At 43.8% G+C, this 16,003-nt stretch overlaps 1 pseudogene; it reads left to right on the top strand.

The window, feature by feature from the left end:
- Positions 1-13,832: 13,832 nt before the first annotated feature.
- On the top strand, positions 13,833-15,007 carry LOC132229703 (small ribosomal subunit protein uS2-like; annotated as a pseudogene).
- Positions 15,008-16,003: the final 996 nt, after the last annotated feature.

Raw genomic sequence — 16,003 nt, 5'->3', positions numbered from 1 at the left:
TGTCCAGTCTCTTCCTGCACCGCCCCCCCATACCCCTTTCCCGCTGAGAATTCACAGTCCGCTCCCTTTCTATGCCCCTGATTCTATTATACTCACCAGTTTATTCTGTTCATCAGATTATTTATTCACTTGATTTTTAGATTCACTTGTTGATAGATATGTATTTGTTGTTCATACTTTTTTTAATTAATATATTTTTTATTGATTAAGATATTACATATGTGTCCTTGTCCCCACATTACCCTCTACCCCCCGCCCCCCGCTCATGCCCTCACCCCCCACCCCCGCCTCGTTGTCCGTGTCCATTGGTTAGGCCTATATGCCTGCATGTAAGTCCTTTGGTTGATCTTTCCCCCTTACCCCCACCCTCCCTCCAAAGCCCTACAGTCCAATCAATGCCTCTCCATCTCTGGATCAGTCCTTGTTCATCAGTTTATGTTGTTCATTATATTCCACAAATGAGTGAGATCGTGTGGTATTGATCCGCTCTCCAGTTCCATCCATGCTGTGGCAAATGGTAAGAGTTCCTTTTTCTTCTTCCTCTTCTTAAAGAATCCCTTTCAGCATTTCATATAATGCTGGTTTGGTGGTGATGAACTCCTTTAGCTTTTTCTTATCCGTGAAGCTCTTTATCTGACCTTCTATTCTGAATGATAGCTTTGCTGGGTAAAGTAATCTTGGTTGCAGGTTCTTGCTATTCATCACTTTGAATATTTCTTGCCACTCTCTTCTGGCCTGCATGGTTTCTGTTGAGAAATCAGCTGACAGTCGTATGGGTACTCCCTTGTAGGTAACTGAGTTTCTTTCTCTTGTTGTTTTTAAGATTCTCTCTTTGTCTTTTGCTCTTGGCATTTTAATTATGATGTGTCTTGGTGTGGTCCTCTTTGGATTCCTTTTGTTTGGGGTTCTCTGTGCTTCCTGGCATTGTAAGTCTATTTCTTTCGTCAGGTAGGGGAAGTTTTCTGTCATTATTTCTTCAAATAGGTTTTCAATATCTTGCCCTCTCTCTTCTTCTGGTACCCCTATAATTCTGATGTTGGTACGCTTGAAGTTGTCCCAGAGGCTCCTTACACTATCTGCATATTTTTGGAATCTCTTTTCTTTTTTCTTTTTCGGTTGGGTATTTTTTGTTTCTTTGTATTTCAAATCTTTGACTTGATTCTTGGGATCCTCTTGTCTGCTGTTGGATCTCTGTAAATTATTCTTTATTTCAGTCAGTGTATGCTTAATTTCTAGTTGGTCCTTTTTCATGTCCTCCATGGTCTCACTATACTTATTGAGGGACTCATTAAATTTATCGGCGGTTTCCATAAAATTCTTGAAAAACCTTATAAACGTGGCCTTGAACTCTATATCCAGTCATTTGCTTTCCTCCGTTTCTGCCATTTGTGACCTGTTTCTTTGTCTCCACATTTTGGCTGCTTCCCTGTGTTGATAGAGTGGCTTTGTGTGCTAGGTGTCCTGTAGGGCCCAGTGGCTCAGCCTCCCCAGTTACCTGAGGTGGACACTCTTGGTGCACCCCCTTGTGGGCTTTGTGCACAGTCTTGTTGTAGCTATGCCTTGGTTGTTGTAGGATCACCGGGAGGAATTGACCTCCAGGCCAATTGGCAGTGAGAATCAGCTGTGTCTGCAGTGGGAGAACTTCTGTGCTGGAGACACCCTTCTGGGGCAAGACTTGCTTCAGTGGGGCTTTGGTGCTCACTGAGACTGCACCCTGAGTGTGTCCCTTATGGATCTGAGGAGTTGTAATCTGGATGGTCCCCCTCTGACCACTGGGTACAGTGGCTCTTGGATCTAAGGAGGTGCTAATTTAGCCTCTGCCTGAGGTTACACAGCAGGAACTACGAAGAGAACTGCAGATTCCCCTTCCTTTTTTTTGGAGTTTGGAAGTGCCCTGATGCTGCTCAGCTGTGTAGCAATGCAAGCCGCTGTGGGGCCTTGGGCCTTCTCTTGGAAGCTCTGGGTCTCTCTGGCCCGGCTGCAGTTAGGTAATTACAGGTTGCAAATGGCTGGGGCATTCATATGCAAAAGCCTCTGCCACAGCCTGGGCAGGGTGGGGTCTCAAGGAATCAAAGGGTGGAGCAAGCAGCTATGGCGGAGCCTCAGCCCCGCCCTAAGGAGTCCCAAGTCCCAGTGTCCTGGCAATGGCTGCAAGCACCTCTGAGGGAAAGCCGCCCTCAAGCTCGCCCGCTGCCAGACAGACCAGTTTCTCCCCGTATGAGTCCTGGGTCCCCAGAGACTTCCCGGAACCGGATTTCAGAGCCATCGGGAGCTTGTGTCTCCCTCGGGATTCAAAAAGACAGCCGAGTCCTTAGGTGCCAGACCCTTTCCGCACTCGGGCCCCCGTACCTCTGCACTCCACCTCCGCAGCTCCTCTGGCTCTCAGAGTGCTTTTCTTTCTTTCTAGTTGTAGAATTTACACTCAGCCAGCCTTCCTGAAGTTCTGGATGATGTCCGTTTTGCGTTTTTGATGTAATTTTCAATTGTTGTGGGAGGCAGCAATTTCCCGGTGTTTATCTATGCCGCCATCTTAGTTTCTCCTTGTTCATACTTTTTATCTTTACCTTTTTCTTCTTCTTCCTCTTCTTAAAGAATACCTTTCAGCATTTTATATAATGCTGGTTTGGTGGTGATGAACTCCTTTAGCTTTTTCTTATCTGTGAAGCTCTTTATCTGACCTTCAATTCTGAATGACAGCTTTGCTGGGTAAAGTAATCTTGGTTGTAGGTTCTTGTTATTCATCACTTAGAATATTTCTTGCCACTCCCTTCTGGCCTGTAAAGTTTCTGTTGAGAAATCCGCTGACAGTCGTATGGGTACTCCCTTGTAGGTAACTGAGTTTCTTTCTCTTGCTGCTTTTAAGATTCTCTCTTTGTCTTTTGCCCTTGGCATTTTAATTATGATGTGTCTTGGTGTGGTCCTCTTTGGATTCCTTTTGTTTGGGTTCTCTGTGCTTCCTGGCATTGTAAGTATATTTCTTTCGTCAGGTAGGGGAAGTTTTCTGTCATTATTTCTTCAAATAGGTTTTCAATATCTTGCTCTCTCTCTTCTTCTGGCACCCCTATAATTCGGATGTTGGTACGCTTGAAGTTGTCCCAGAGACTCCTTACACTATCTTCATATTTTTGGAGTCTTTTTTCTTTTTGCTTTTCCAGTTGGGTATTTTTTGCTTCTTCGTATTTCAAATGTTTGAATTGATTCTTGGGATCCTCTGGTCTGCTGTTGGATCTCTGTATGTTATTCTTTATTTCAGTTAGTGTATGCTTAATTTCTCATTGGTCCTTTTTCATATCCTTGAGGGTCTCACTAAATTTATCAGTGGTTTCTAGAAAATTCTTGAAAAACCTTATAACTGTGGTTTTGAACTCTATATCCAGCAGTTTTCTTTCCTCTATTTCTGTCATTTGTGACCTATTTCTTTGTCTCCACATTTTGGCTGCTTCCCTGTGTTGAAAGAGTGGCTTTGTGTGCTAGGTGTCCTATAGGGCCCAGTGGCTCAGCCTCCCCAATTACCTGAGGTGCGCACTTTGTGCACCCCTTTGTGGGCTGTGTGCACAGTCTTGTTGTAGTTAAGCCTTGTATGTTGTTGGTATCACTGGGAGGAATTGACCTTCAGGCTAATTGGCTGTGAGAATCAGCTGTGTCTACAATGGGAGAACTTCTGTGCTGGAGACACCCTTATGGGGCAAGACTTGCTTCAGTGGGGCTTTGGTGCTCACTGAGTCTGCCCCCTGAGTGTGTCCCTTATGGATCTGAGGAGTTGTAATCTGGAAGGTCCCACTCTGACCCCTGGGTACACTGGCTCTTGGATCTCTAAGGAGGTGCTAATTTAGCCTCTGCCTGAGGCTACCCAGCAGGAGCTTTGGAGAGATCTGCAGATTCCTCTTCTTTGTTTGGGGTTTGGAGGTGCCCAGATGAGGCCCAGCTGTGAAGCAATGCAAGCTTCTGTGGGGCCTTGGGCCTTCTTTTGAATGTTCTGGGTCTCTCTGACCCAGCTGCAGTTTGTTAGGTAATTTTAGATTGCAAAGGGCCAGGTCATTCATATGCAAAAGCCTCTGCGCACAGCTTGGGTGGGGCAGGGTCTCAAGGAATCAACAGGGTGGAACAAACAGCTATGGCTGCTCCTCAACCCTGCCCTAAGAGTCCCTGGGTCTCAGTGTCCTGTGGAATCGCTGCAAGCACCTCTGAGAGAAAGCCGCCCTTGAGTTCCGCCCACTGCCAGACAGTCCAGTTTCTCCCCTTATGAGTTTGGGTCCCCAGAGACTCGTCTGGAACTGGAGTTCAGAGCAGTCAGGAGCTTGTGACTACCTCCTGATTGAAAAAGACAACCCACGTCCTCAGTTGCCAGCTCTTTCCGCACCCGCCTCTGTACCTCTGCACTTTACTTCCGCACCTCCTCTGAGTCTCAGTGTGCTTTTCTTTTTCCTTCTAGTTGTAGAATTTCCATTCAACCAGACTTCCTGTGGTTCTGGATGATGTCCGTTTTGTCTTAGTTGTATTTTTGAAGTGGTTGTGTGAGGCAGCAATTTCACGGGTTTACCTGTGCCGCCATCTTGGTTTCTCCTGTGAAGTAAAACCTTTTAAAATATTTTTTTATTAATTTCAGAGAGGAAGAGAAGGGAGAGAGAGATAGAAACATCAATAATGAGAATCATTGATCAGCTGCTTCCTGCACACCCCCCACTGAGCATCCAGCTTGCAACCCTGGTATGTGTCCTGACCAGGAATCCAACCGTGACCTCCTGGTTCATAGGCCAATGCTCACCCATTGAGCCATACCGGCCATGCTGAAGTAAAACCTTTTAAATTTGTTTGTTTAATTGCTGGCTATCTGCCCCCAACTAGGCTATAAGCTACTAGAACATGACCTGATTTAGAGTAGACAAGTAATATTTGCTGAATTAATGATTTAGACAGTTGGGGACTACCTGGTTCAGTGGTTCTCAACCTTCCTAATGCCGCAACCCTTTAATACAGTTCCTCATGTTGTGGTGACCCCCCAACCATAAAATTATTTTCATTGCTACTTCATAACAGTAATTTTGCTACTGTTATGAATCGTAATGTAAATATCTGATATGCAGGATGTATTTTCAGGGGTCGCGACCCACAGGTTGAGAACCCCTGTAAGCAAAGGCTATCTCTGGCATGTTCCCACACTTACAGTACCTGGCCAGGATCTTTGCATCTGAAAGAGATTCATTACTGATTGCTGAGTGCATGGATGAATGAATGTGAATGAAGGGATGTGCAAACAGTATTACTCTATCTGTGTCCTGCTGTGAAAGGTGCTATTTAAGAAAATATTTGCAAACACCTGTTGAGTGTGCTGCTCCATGCTCCAGATTCTCATTAGAACTTTCTCTCAGGGAGGCAGGTGAAGAGTGTAGACTGAGTGCTCGAGACACTGGTTCTTAGCAGAACTCCAAGCCCAAACCCAGAAAGTGATTCCTTCTCTCCCTTCCAAACCACTTTCCAAGAATGCTTTGGCTTTCTTCCATCGAAAGATAAATGCCTCGTGTGGTGTAAGTTAGTAATACAGGGACTCTGATGACTCAAATGTCTCTGAGTAGGCAAAAAAAAAAAGAAAAGAAAAGAAAAAAGAAAGGAAAGGCTTTGCGACACAGTCTTCTCTTTCCTATTCTTTTTTAAAACGTATTTTTATTGATTTCAGAGAGGAAGGGAGAGGAAGAGAGAGATAGAAACATCAATAATGAGAGAGAATCATTGATCAGCTTCCTCCTGCACGCCCCTTACTGGAGCTTGAGCCCACAACCTGGGCATGTGCCTTTGGGACGCTTCAGTCCACAGGCCGATGCTCTATTCACTGAGCCAAACCCACTAGGGTCTCTTTCCTATTCTTTCTACAGGTAACATGTTGATTTTTTAACTTCATTTTTCAATTACAGTTAACATTTCATATTATTTTATACTAGAGGCCCAGTGCACAAATTTATGCATGGGTGGGGTCCCTCAAGGTGGCCTGTGGGGATCAGGCCCCAGCTCACACCCCCAGGCTCACAGCCCCAGCTGCCCCCCCAGCCTCACAGTCCCACAGATCCACCTTGCACCCCGCCGTGGCTTGGCACCACTCCCTTACCTGCTCCCACCATCCCACCTGCAGGGCAATGGATCAAGTGGGCCTCCTACCCAGCTCCTGGCACCTGGGATCTAGGCAGCAGCCCCGCCCCCTACCGCCACTGCTGGTCATCGCCTGTGGGGCGATCTGCTGGGTGATTGGGCCCCCGCTCACACCCGCCTTGGCCTGGCACTGCCCACTCACCTGCTCCACCATTCCTGCCACAGTCCCGCTCTCATTTGGGCCCATAGAAGCCAGCAGTGCCTCCACTGCCACCTGCTGCCAGCATCGAATCGCCGAGCCATGTTCATGCTGCCCCCTGAAGGTCAGCGCATGTCATAGCCAGTGGTTGAACTCCCGGTCGAACTCCCAGTCAAGGGGACAATTTGCATATGAGGCTTTTATTATATAGGATTAGTTTCAGATGCGCAGCATAGTGATTAGGCAATCATATAGCTTACAAAGTGATCTCCCTGATAATTTAAGTACCCATCTGGCATCACACATAGTTATTACAATATTATTGACTATATTCCCTATGCTGCACTTTACATCCCTGTGACTATTTTGTTACTATTAATTAGTACTTCTTAATCCCTTTACCTTTTTCACCCAGCCCCCATACACCCTTCCATCTGGCAACCATCAATTTGTCCTCTGTATCTATGAGTCTGTTTATTTTGTTTATTCATTCGTTTTGTTCTTTAGATTCCACATATAAGTGAAATCATAGTGTATTTGTCTTTTACTCTCTGACTTATTTCACTTAGCATAATACCCTTTAACTCCATCCATGTGGTTGCAAATGATAAGATTTCATTCTTTTTTATGGCTGAGTTATATTCCATTATATAAATGTGCCACTGCATTTGTATCCACTCATCTAGTGGTGGGCACTTGGGTGGCTTCTTTATTTTGGCTATTCTAAATAATGCTACAGTAAACATAAGGGTGCATATATCCTTTCAAGTTAGTGTTTTGGGTTTCTTTGGATATATATATGCAGAAGTGGAATCATTCGGGCATAAGGCAGTTCCATTTTTAATTTATTGAGGAATTTCCATACTGCCTTCCATAGTGGCTGCACCAATTTGCGTTCCCACCAACAGTTTATGCGGGTTCCCTTTTCTCCACATTCTTGCTGACACTTATTTGTTGATAGCCATTTTGACAGGTGTGAGGTGACATCTCATTGTGGTTTTAATTTGCATTTCTCTGATGATTAGTTATGTTGATCATCTTTTCATGTCTATTCACCATCTGTATGTCCTCTTTGGAGAAATGTCTATTCAGATCTTTTCTCCATTTTTTAATTGGATTTTTGGTTTGTTCTTGGTGTTGAGTTGTCCTTATAAATTTTGATCATTGACCCTTTATTGGCTGTATCATTGGCAAATAAGCTCTTCCAATCTGTAGGTTGTCTTTTTGTTTTGTTGATGGTTTCCTTTGCTGTGCAAAAACCTTTTTGTTTTATGTAGTTTTGTTTCTTTATTTTTTTTCCCTTGCCTGATGAGATATAGCAGAAAAAATTATTGCTAAGGAAAATGGCAGAGTTTACTTCCTATGTTTTCTTCTTGGAGTTTTATGGTTGTGAGTCTTACATTTAAGTCTTTATTTTGAGTTTATTCTTGTATATATTGTATGTTGGTGGTCTAGTTTCATTTTTTTTTTTTTTGCATGTATTGGTCCAATTTTCCCAGCAACATTTATTGAATAGACTGTCTTTACTCCACTGTATGTTCTTGCCTCTTTTGTCATATATTAATTGCCCTATAGGTGTGGGTTTATTTCTGGACTCTCTATTCTGTTTCATTGATCTATGTGTCTGTTTTTATGCTAGTACCATAATGGTTTGATTACTGTAGCCTTGTAGTATAGTTTTATATTGGTAGCATTATACCTCCAACTTTTTTCTTCTTGCTCAAGATCGCTTTGGCTATTAGGGGTCTTTTGTGTTTTCATATAAATCTTTGAATTATTCTTTTCTAGTTCAGTGAAAAACACCATTGGTATTTTTATAGGGGTTACATTGAATGTATGGATTGCTTTGGGAAGTATGAACATTTTAAATATGTAAATTCTTTATTTATGAGCATGGTAAAATGCTTCCATTTATTTGCATCTTCTTCAATCTCTTTCTTCAATGTCTTATAATTTTCTGAGTACAGGTCTTTTACCTCCTTGGATAAATTTATTCTTAGATGTTTTTAATGCAATTATAAGTGGGATTGTTTCCTTAGTTTCCCTTTCTGATAGTTCATTATTGGTGTATAAAAATGCAACCAATTTCTGAATATTTATTTTATATCCTGCTACTTTACTGAATTAATATTTCAGTTCTAGCAGTGTTTTGTTGTTGTTGTTTGTTTTGTTTTGTTGTTTTTTTTTGGTAGAATCTAACATGTTGTACTTAAGAGCAGTTAAAACTTTATAAACTTCCTTTCCAGAGTACTGGATCAGTGCCAAGCATTATTATCATGCTGTAGTTTCCCAATTACTCTCCTGTGAGCAGTAATTCAGCCTTATTTTTTTCTCTGTGATAAACCTTTGCATGATTAGCTAGTTTGTAATTAGGAATTATAGTCACCTTGGAAGTTCCAGCAAAGAAAAAGTCAACAGCTTCAGATAAGGAGTGAAAACAAGAGTGAAAAATAATTTTTCAAATTTTCCCAATAATGTCTCTCATAGCATTTCCCGCCCCCCCGCCCTGCCCCCCGGCCACCCCCCACCTGCCCAAGCCAGGATAGAACCCAGAATCACCCATTGCATCTAGGGTCATGTCTCTTTAGTCTCCTCTAAACTCAAATACAACAGGTCCTTGAATAATGTTGCTTCATTCAATGTTATTTGTTTAATGCTGATGAGATGCTGTAGGAACTTAATTCTTGTTTATATCAAGTAGCCTATGGGAGAATTGGCTTTGTTATATATATAGTACATCGTTTTGCTTAAGGTCAAAGAACCTGTCAACGTTAAGTGAGAACTTACTATAATTGCACCCTCAAGGCACATCAGTGTGGTTAATTGGAAGGATTTTAATAATTGTTTTTGCACATGAAATTAAGAGTTTTCAGACGCATCATTAGTAATGCACTATTTTACCTTTAAAATAACATTTATTTATACATCAACTGATAATGGAGTTTCAACATATAAAGCACGTAAGAAAACTTCACCCTGAGTTACATTCAGAGTGCTTGCTTCTATTTGGCTATTCAGATCGAGTCTAATACATCCTACTTGTGCTGTTATGCTGATTACATGTGATAGCCTAGGTACTCACATGCTTATTGATCATGCACAAGACAGGAATGTCAGAAATGACACAAAGGTTGGCCTTCATTTATTTGGCCTTCTGAAGACCAAGGCCAAAGCCAAATAATAGATTTTAGTTAAGATGGAGGTTATAGACAATTTTCGTGCATGTACAATGTGTCTGTCAGCAGTAGGTTTATGTGAAGCTAAGACAGTTTAAGCTAGGACCCTAGCTGGGAGCTATCTGGGAGGCCCTAGCCTAGCAATGTGTTCACATGGTGCATTCGGCTCCTCACATGCCCATCCCACATCCCTCGGCCATCTTTTATTCCAGCAATGCTGAGGCAATTGCCTTCATGCAGGTGAGTGGGCAAGCACCACATATCTTTTTCTGCTCTAAGGCTTCTCTGACTTCAAAGTGAGGGATGTTTGGGAGAACCCCACCAGTACTCACATGTATACAGTCTGGAAGTGTGAGAAAATGAACTCTCCAGAAGTGGATGATGGGAAGCTGGTGAGGAAAATACTCCCCTCTTCCCTTCCTTGGGTGGATAATTCTGAGACACATTTGAAATAGTTTCTCTAAAGGTCCCAGCAGCATTGAAGTGTATTTGCCTCAAAGGTGACAAAATTAAGAACCCATTATTGCAAGGATCCAGGAAAAGAGAGCAAAATAGAAATCAGTCAAAAGAAAATTATGATAGAAAGTTAAAAGACATAATTAATCTATGAGCGCTCAAGTAGAAAGGAGAGGAAAAGGGGAAATCATTGAAGACATAAGAGAAGAAAGTTTCCCTGTCTAAAGAAAAGCATGATTTGTCAGATTGAAAGAATCTTTCCAGTGAATTCTTCAAAGAGAAGAAAGACAGTTACTTAAATAAGAAGAGAAACAAATTGGTGCCATATTTCCCATGGCAATGCCATTGCTACAAGACAACATGGCAATATTTTCATCATGCCGAAGGTGAAGTCCTTTAATAGATATCCTTTCTGGCAGAGCAATCTTCCTGATTTTTCCTTGCTGGTTGCTGTGGAGGTCTGCAACCATGTTAAGTTCTGCTTTCTAGTCTCCCAGCTCCCTCCACCAGCACACCTCTCCTCAGAAGGCATTTTATTTTCTTAGGAGTGTGGTTCTCAGCTTTCAGCCTAGGCTCAAACACATGCTTTGGTTACATAACCAGAGAGAGAGTGGGTGCTGTACCATCATCTCATTTCTAATGCACTTATCAGTCACCTTAAGGACTGGCTCCTGGCTCTTTCCTTCCACTTCCATTTGTTCTCTCTGAGCTTGGAATTTTTCTGGATTGGTTCCTCTCTCAGAGGTGCTTTGGGCTATGGTCTTCTGGTCACAACTGCTACCAATCTGTTTTATCTATTTTCTATCCACCCCCTGACCCCCGGAATGTCTCAACATTTCTGGTCTTTTAATGATAGCTTCATTTTGTGTTTTCCTTGGTTGTTGTAAATTTATGCTTTTTTAAATGTAGCTTTTTAATTCAATAGATTCAGGATTGGAGGGAAGATGAAACCTTGAGTTCAGTTTGTCATCTTGATGCAGTATCCTTTATGAGTGTGTACGTATCCTATCTAATAAGGAGGGAATATGCTAATTGACTGTCCCACCCTCAAATATGGTGGTGCCCACAGCCACAAGATGGCAGTGCCCAGTCCCCTCAGCCCCGCTGGGGCAGAAGGCTTGCGGCAAGGCTGGGCCCACCCTTAGATGGGCCTGGCCACTCTGCATGGCCTGCCTCCAGAGACCCCCAGTCCCCTCTGGTGCAGGCAAGCCTTGGATGGTGGTTGCCCAGCCCCCCAGGGCTGTCTGAAGCTCAGGTAACCAGGGCCAGCCAAGGCTTGCGCTGCTGGCAGTGGCAGCAGCAGAGGTGTGATGGGGCATCGCCTTCCCCTGATCACCGGGTTGCCTCCCAACCCTGAGGGCTCCCAGACTGTGAGAGGGGGCAGGCCGGGCTGAGGGACCCTTCTCCAGTGGATGAATTTTCATGCACTGGGCCTCTAGTGTGTGTGTGTGTGTGTGTGTGTGTGTGTGTGTGTGTGTGTGTGTGTATATATATATATTATTTTTTAATTGTTATACATGTGGAAAAATTATAAGAATCACATTGTGTGAGTAATTTATAGTCTCTTTTCCACCTGGCATTATACTTTAAAAGCTTCCCTTGAATTTTTCTCAAATGTAAAAGAGAGACAACAACATGGGTAAATTCAGAACATGACAGAAATGGAAACTAAAATTGAGGATCTATTATTGAACTAAAGTGATAAAATGTGGTATATATTGCTTTTTTTCCTTTAATGTCACATCTCAAACATCTGGATATCACACAACTAAAATATTGATCAGATTATTGATATATTTCTTAACTCAGCTGCTTTGAAGTCCAGCTACTTCAGTGTCTTAATGGCTGAATTATATGAATGACAAGAATTCAGTGAATATAAAGAGAAATATATATTTTTGATATTTAAAAAAATTATGATTATACTCATAATATGAAGTGAAGAAGCAAGGAAATTGTAAAAATAGTTCTGTTAAAAATGTGCTTATGGAAAAATCAAGGCCTGTGTAAAATTCAAAAGTCTAGGGAAATGAAGTGGAGAGTGAGTGAGAAAATCTCCCCTCCCCTGGGCCCTTTTCCCTCTGGAAAATCAGGGACAATTTAGGGTCTGGCCCTCTCCGAAGACCTGACAGAAGGAAAATAAACATATACAACAGGAAAAGCAACTCACATTATAGTTGACCAAGGCAAAACAGAGAATTTAAGGAGTAAAATAATGACATTGAGGCTCTGTGTAAAGCTCAGTGGGCAGGGTAATAATGTTCTTTGAGAGCTTACTAACATATAAAGTAATTCCCCAAGAAACTGAGATAACTGAGTCTCTTAACTATCAGAAGGTAATGCTAGATAGTTTATGAGGATATCATTTTGGTTCAGAGAAGCTCAAAGTTCTCAAGAAAATCTCTTCAGCCTAAGTCAAATAAACACTTTTGTGGTGAAATAATGGACTCCCCGCCCCCCCCCCCCATCACATTTAGATCCCTGGAATATGATACCTTACTTTGTGGATGAGATTAAGGAACTTGAGTTAGAGAAAATATGCTGGATAAGGCTGATGGGCCCAATCTAATCTCATCCGTCCTTAAGGATGAAGACCATTTCTCAGTGCAGTCAAAGAGATGAGAGGACAAAAGGAGGAGAGGTTCAAAGCATAAGAGAGACTCAGTCCACCACGGTGGGCTTTAAAGATGTAGAAGCATCAGCTAGTAGAAAGGAAAGCAAGGAGGAAAGATTAGTTATAGACTTAAGAAATAAAATCTGCTAATGTGAAAAAAGAAAAAAGATGTAGAGGGGGGTCCATGAGCCAAGGATACATTGGCCTCTGAAAGCTGCGAATGGCCCTCAGCTGACACCAGCAAGGAAACCAGGACCTACTTTCACAATCCCAAGGAAATGAATTCTTCCAATATCCAAATAAACAGACACGGATTCTCCCCTGGAGCCCCAGAAAGGAATGCAGTCTGCCAACACCTCGGTTTTAGCCCAGTGAGAACTGTATAGGTCTTCTGATCTATAGAACTGGGATTTGCTATGGAAGCCCAGATAAAATCAAATATTTGAAACTGGGAATTTTTACATACAAATACAGATGTCTTGAAGTAAAAGGCATCATTTAAAACTGAAAAAACTTAATGAGGGGGGAGGGCGGCCAATTGATGCTATTGCACCATTCTCGGAGTCATGATTCAAAGGCAGAGTTTGAGGGTGATGGTGGCCCTGCACTGGCCTCTGACCTGGCAAACCAGGACTTCTGTCTAATTATGAAGTCTTGGCAATCCTGTGTGTGAGTGTCCTGCTCAATGTCTGCACCAGGACTCCTGCCCGCGCAGAGGTTATGTTCCACTGCGGTTTTGTCAGAAAACTAAGTTTTTAAACGGAGACTCTGCTAAAAACAGAATCCGATTTGGCCTGAAGCTCGGATACCACAGCATTGCCTGAGTGCCTCCCAGCACTCTCTCAGGAGAAAATGCGGGGCCATTCTGTGCCTTTTGTTGAATGAAAAAAAGAACACAGATTCTAGAAAACATAATTTTATTTGTTTTTCTAGATTGCTGATCTTTTCTTGTGCCCTTGAATGTTTTGCCTGGCGCAAACTAGGAGGTATTAAATTATCTAAGTGGAGCAGTTGGTAGCTGCATTTGTAAATATTTTGATTAGCTAGGACATAAAACTTTGTCTGGTTAAACCCAACTTCTAAATTTAATGTCTCAATTTTGAAAATAAGTCTAAGCTTAAATTATAACCATGCTGTGTATGCGGGCCATGGGCTTGCAGCCTCTACAATAGTGAGAAACTAATGTCTGTTATTTAAGCCACCCGGTCTGCTGTCCTCTGCCATAGCTGAACTGAGACAGGCCCAGAACTCCGCTGGAGGGACAGAGAGAGAGAGCTCTCTAAGGAAGTAATGCTTAAGCTACACCATGAAGGATGCGTGGGGCCGGCTAGGAGGGAGCAGCCTGTGAGGGTCCTGAGGCCAGGAGGGTTTGAGGACCTAGGAAAGTCCTGGGAAGCAGGGCATAGGGGAAGAAGTGGCTGCAGTAAATGCAAGGAGGTGAGTGGGCCGGGTCCAAGTCTACATTCTTTGCAGGCCATGTCAAAGATTCCAATTTTTATCAAAAAGAAAAAAGAAAAAGGAAAAGGAAGCCTCTCTGCACTACCCAGAGAGGGACCTGTATGTTGTTCTTGGTTCCCACGTGACTCACTTAAAGGGAAACTTCCACAACGTCCGGAGCCCCTGATGTCCTCAAACGAAGGGGGGATGTCCTCAAATTCCTTGCAGCGGGGACCCACTTAGGTGGCACCAACCGTGACTTCCTAACGGAGCCGTATATCGACAAAGGAAGAGTGATGGCGTCTACAGCATAAACCTGAAGAGAACCTGGGAGAAGCTCCTGCTGGCAGCGGGTGCCATTGTTGCCATTGAACACCCCCCTGATGTCAGTGTCATATCCTCCAAGAGCACCCGCCAGCGAGCTGTGCTGAAGTCCGCTGCTGCCACTGGAGCCACTCCTGCCGGCCGCTTCACTCCTGGAACCTCCGCCATCTGGATCCGGGCAGCCTTCCGGGAGCCGCGACTCCTGGTGGTGACTGATCCCAGGGCTGACCACCGGCCTCTCACAGGGTCGTCTTATTTAACCTGCCCACCATTGCTCTGTGTAATGCAGACTCTCCTCTGTGCTCTGTGGACGTTGCCAGCCCTTGCAACAACAAGGGGGCTCACTCAGTGGGTCTGATGTGGTGGATGCTGGCCCAAGAAGTACTGTACTGCACATGCGTACCACCAGCCCCATGAACACCCGTGGGAGGTCACGCCTGATCTCTGCCTCCACAGAGACCCTGAGGAGGTTGGAAAAGAAGAGCAGGCCATGCTGAAACAGCTGTGACCAAGAAGGTATTTCAGGGTGAATGAGCTGCTCCATCTCCCGAGTGCCCTGCTGCTCAGCCTGAGGCCGAGACAGGTCTGAAGGCGTGCAGTGCCCCCTGTGCCCCGTCAGCACTTCCCTACTGAGGGTGCAGCGCTCAGCCTGCCCCTGAAGACTGGTCTGCAGCCCCCACTGCTCAGGCCACTGAAAGGGCCGGAACAACTACGGAGTAGTCTTAAAATGTTCTCCCACAAACTCTTAAAATGGGAATAAGGTTGACAGAAAATAAACAGTTTCTAAAAAAATACAAACCCAGAAAAAAAAAACAAAAAAAGCAAAGATACTGAAGAATTTTAAATAGAGAAAAGACAGTCATGTTTTTTGAGTTTTTAAAAGATTTTTTTCTGGTTGAGAAAGCAGATTAGAAGAGGCAGGAATGGATTAGGTAAGAATTGGCGGCCTATTGTGGGAGGATGAAGTTCAGCAGGAGAGAGGGGTGAATGTCAGACTCCCCCCAGGTCGCTGGTCTGGGTGTCGGATGGATGGTGTGGGAGAGAAGGTAGGAGGTCAAGTTTGGACACAAAGACTTGGAGACATCCAAGTGGAAATGTTGACAGGGTCATTTGGAGGTGAGTCCCAAGCTCAGTGAAGATATAGCTGAGGATCATAAGCAAAGAATGTCAGTTACAGCTGTGAGTGCAGATTAAATCACAGGTAGGTGTAAAGTGCTTCAAACGGATCCTTGGGAAAATCATAATTTCAGGGCTGGGCGGAGGAAAGTGTGTTCCGGCAAAGGAGGCTGCATGAGGCAGCCTGCGAGGAGGAGGAGAGCTGGGTGAGTGCGGTATTCAGCAGAAGCGCAGGGCCAGAGTGTCTCCATGAGACAGTGGTCCGGGGGCACACGCTGTTGAAGAGGTCCAGTGCTTCTGGTATGAGACTGAGTATTCAGTCAGATGTTGCTAAAATGTCTAGTTGGGATGACAGCTTGAAGTGCTCATTAGATCGAGCAACTGGTGACCTTGATACGAACAATTTCTGTTCATCATGGGGAAGAAGTCAGGTTGGAGTGGTCAGGGAATGAATTAGAAGTGAGGGTCCGGGCCGGAGGGTTGCCTCAGTTGTTTGGGTATCATCCTGTGCACCAAAAGCTTGCATGTTTGATGCACGTGGCCCGTGCAGGAGGCAGCTGATCAATGTTTTGCCTTTACATTAATGTTTCTCTCTCCCTC

Source organism: Myotis daubentonii, chromosome 3, assembly GCF_963259705.1.
Source record: "Myotis daubentonii chromosome 3, mMyoDau2.1, whole genome shotgun sequence".
Classification (NCBI taxonomy): Eukaryota; Metazoa; Chordata; class Mammalia; order Chiroptera; family Vespertilionidae; genus Myotis; species Myotis daubentonii.
This window is presented reverse-complemented; position numbering and strand designations above follow the sequence as displayed.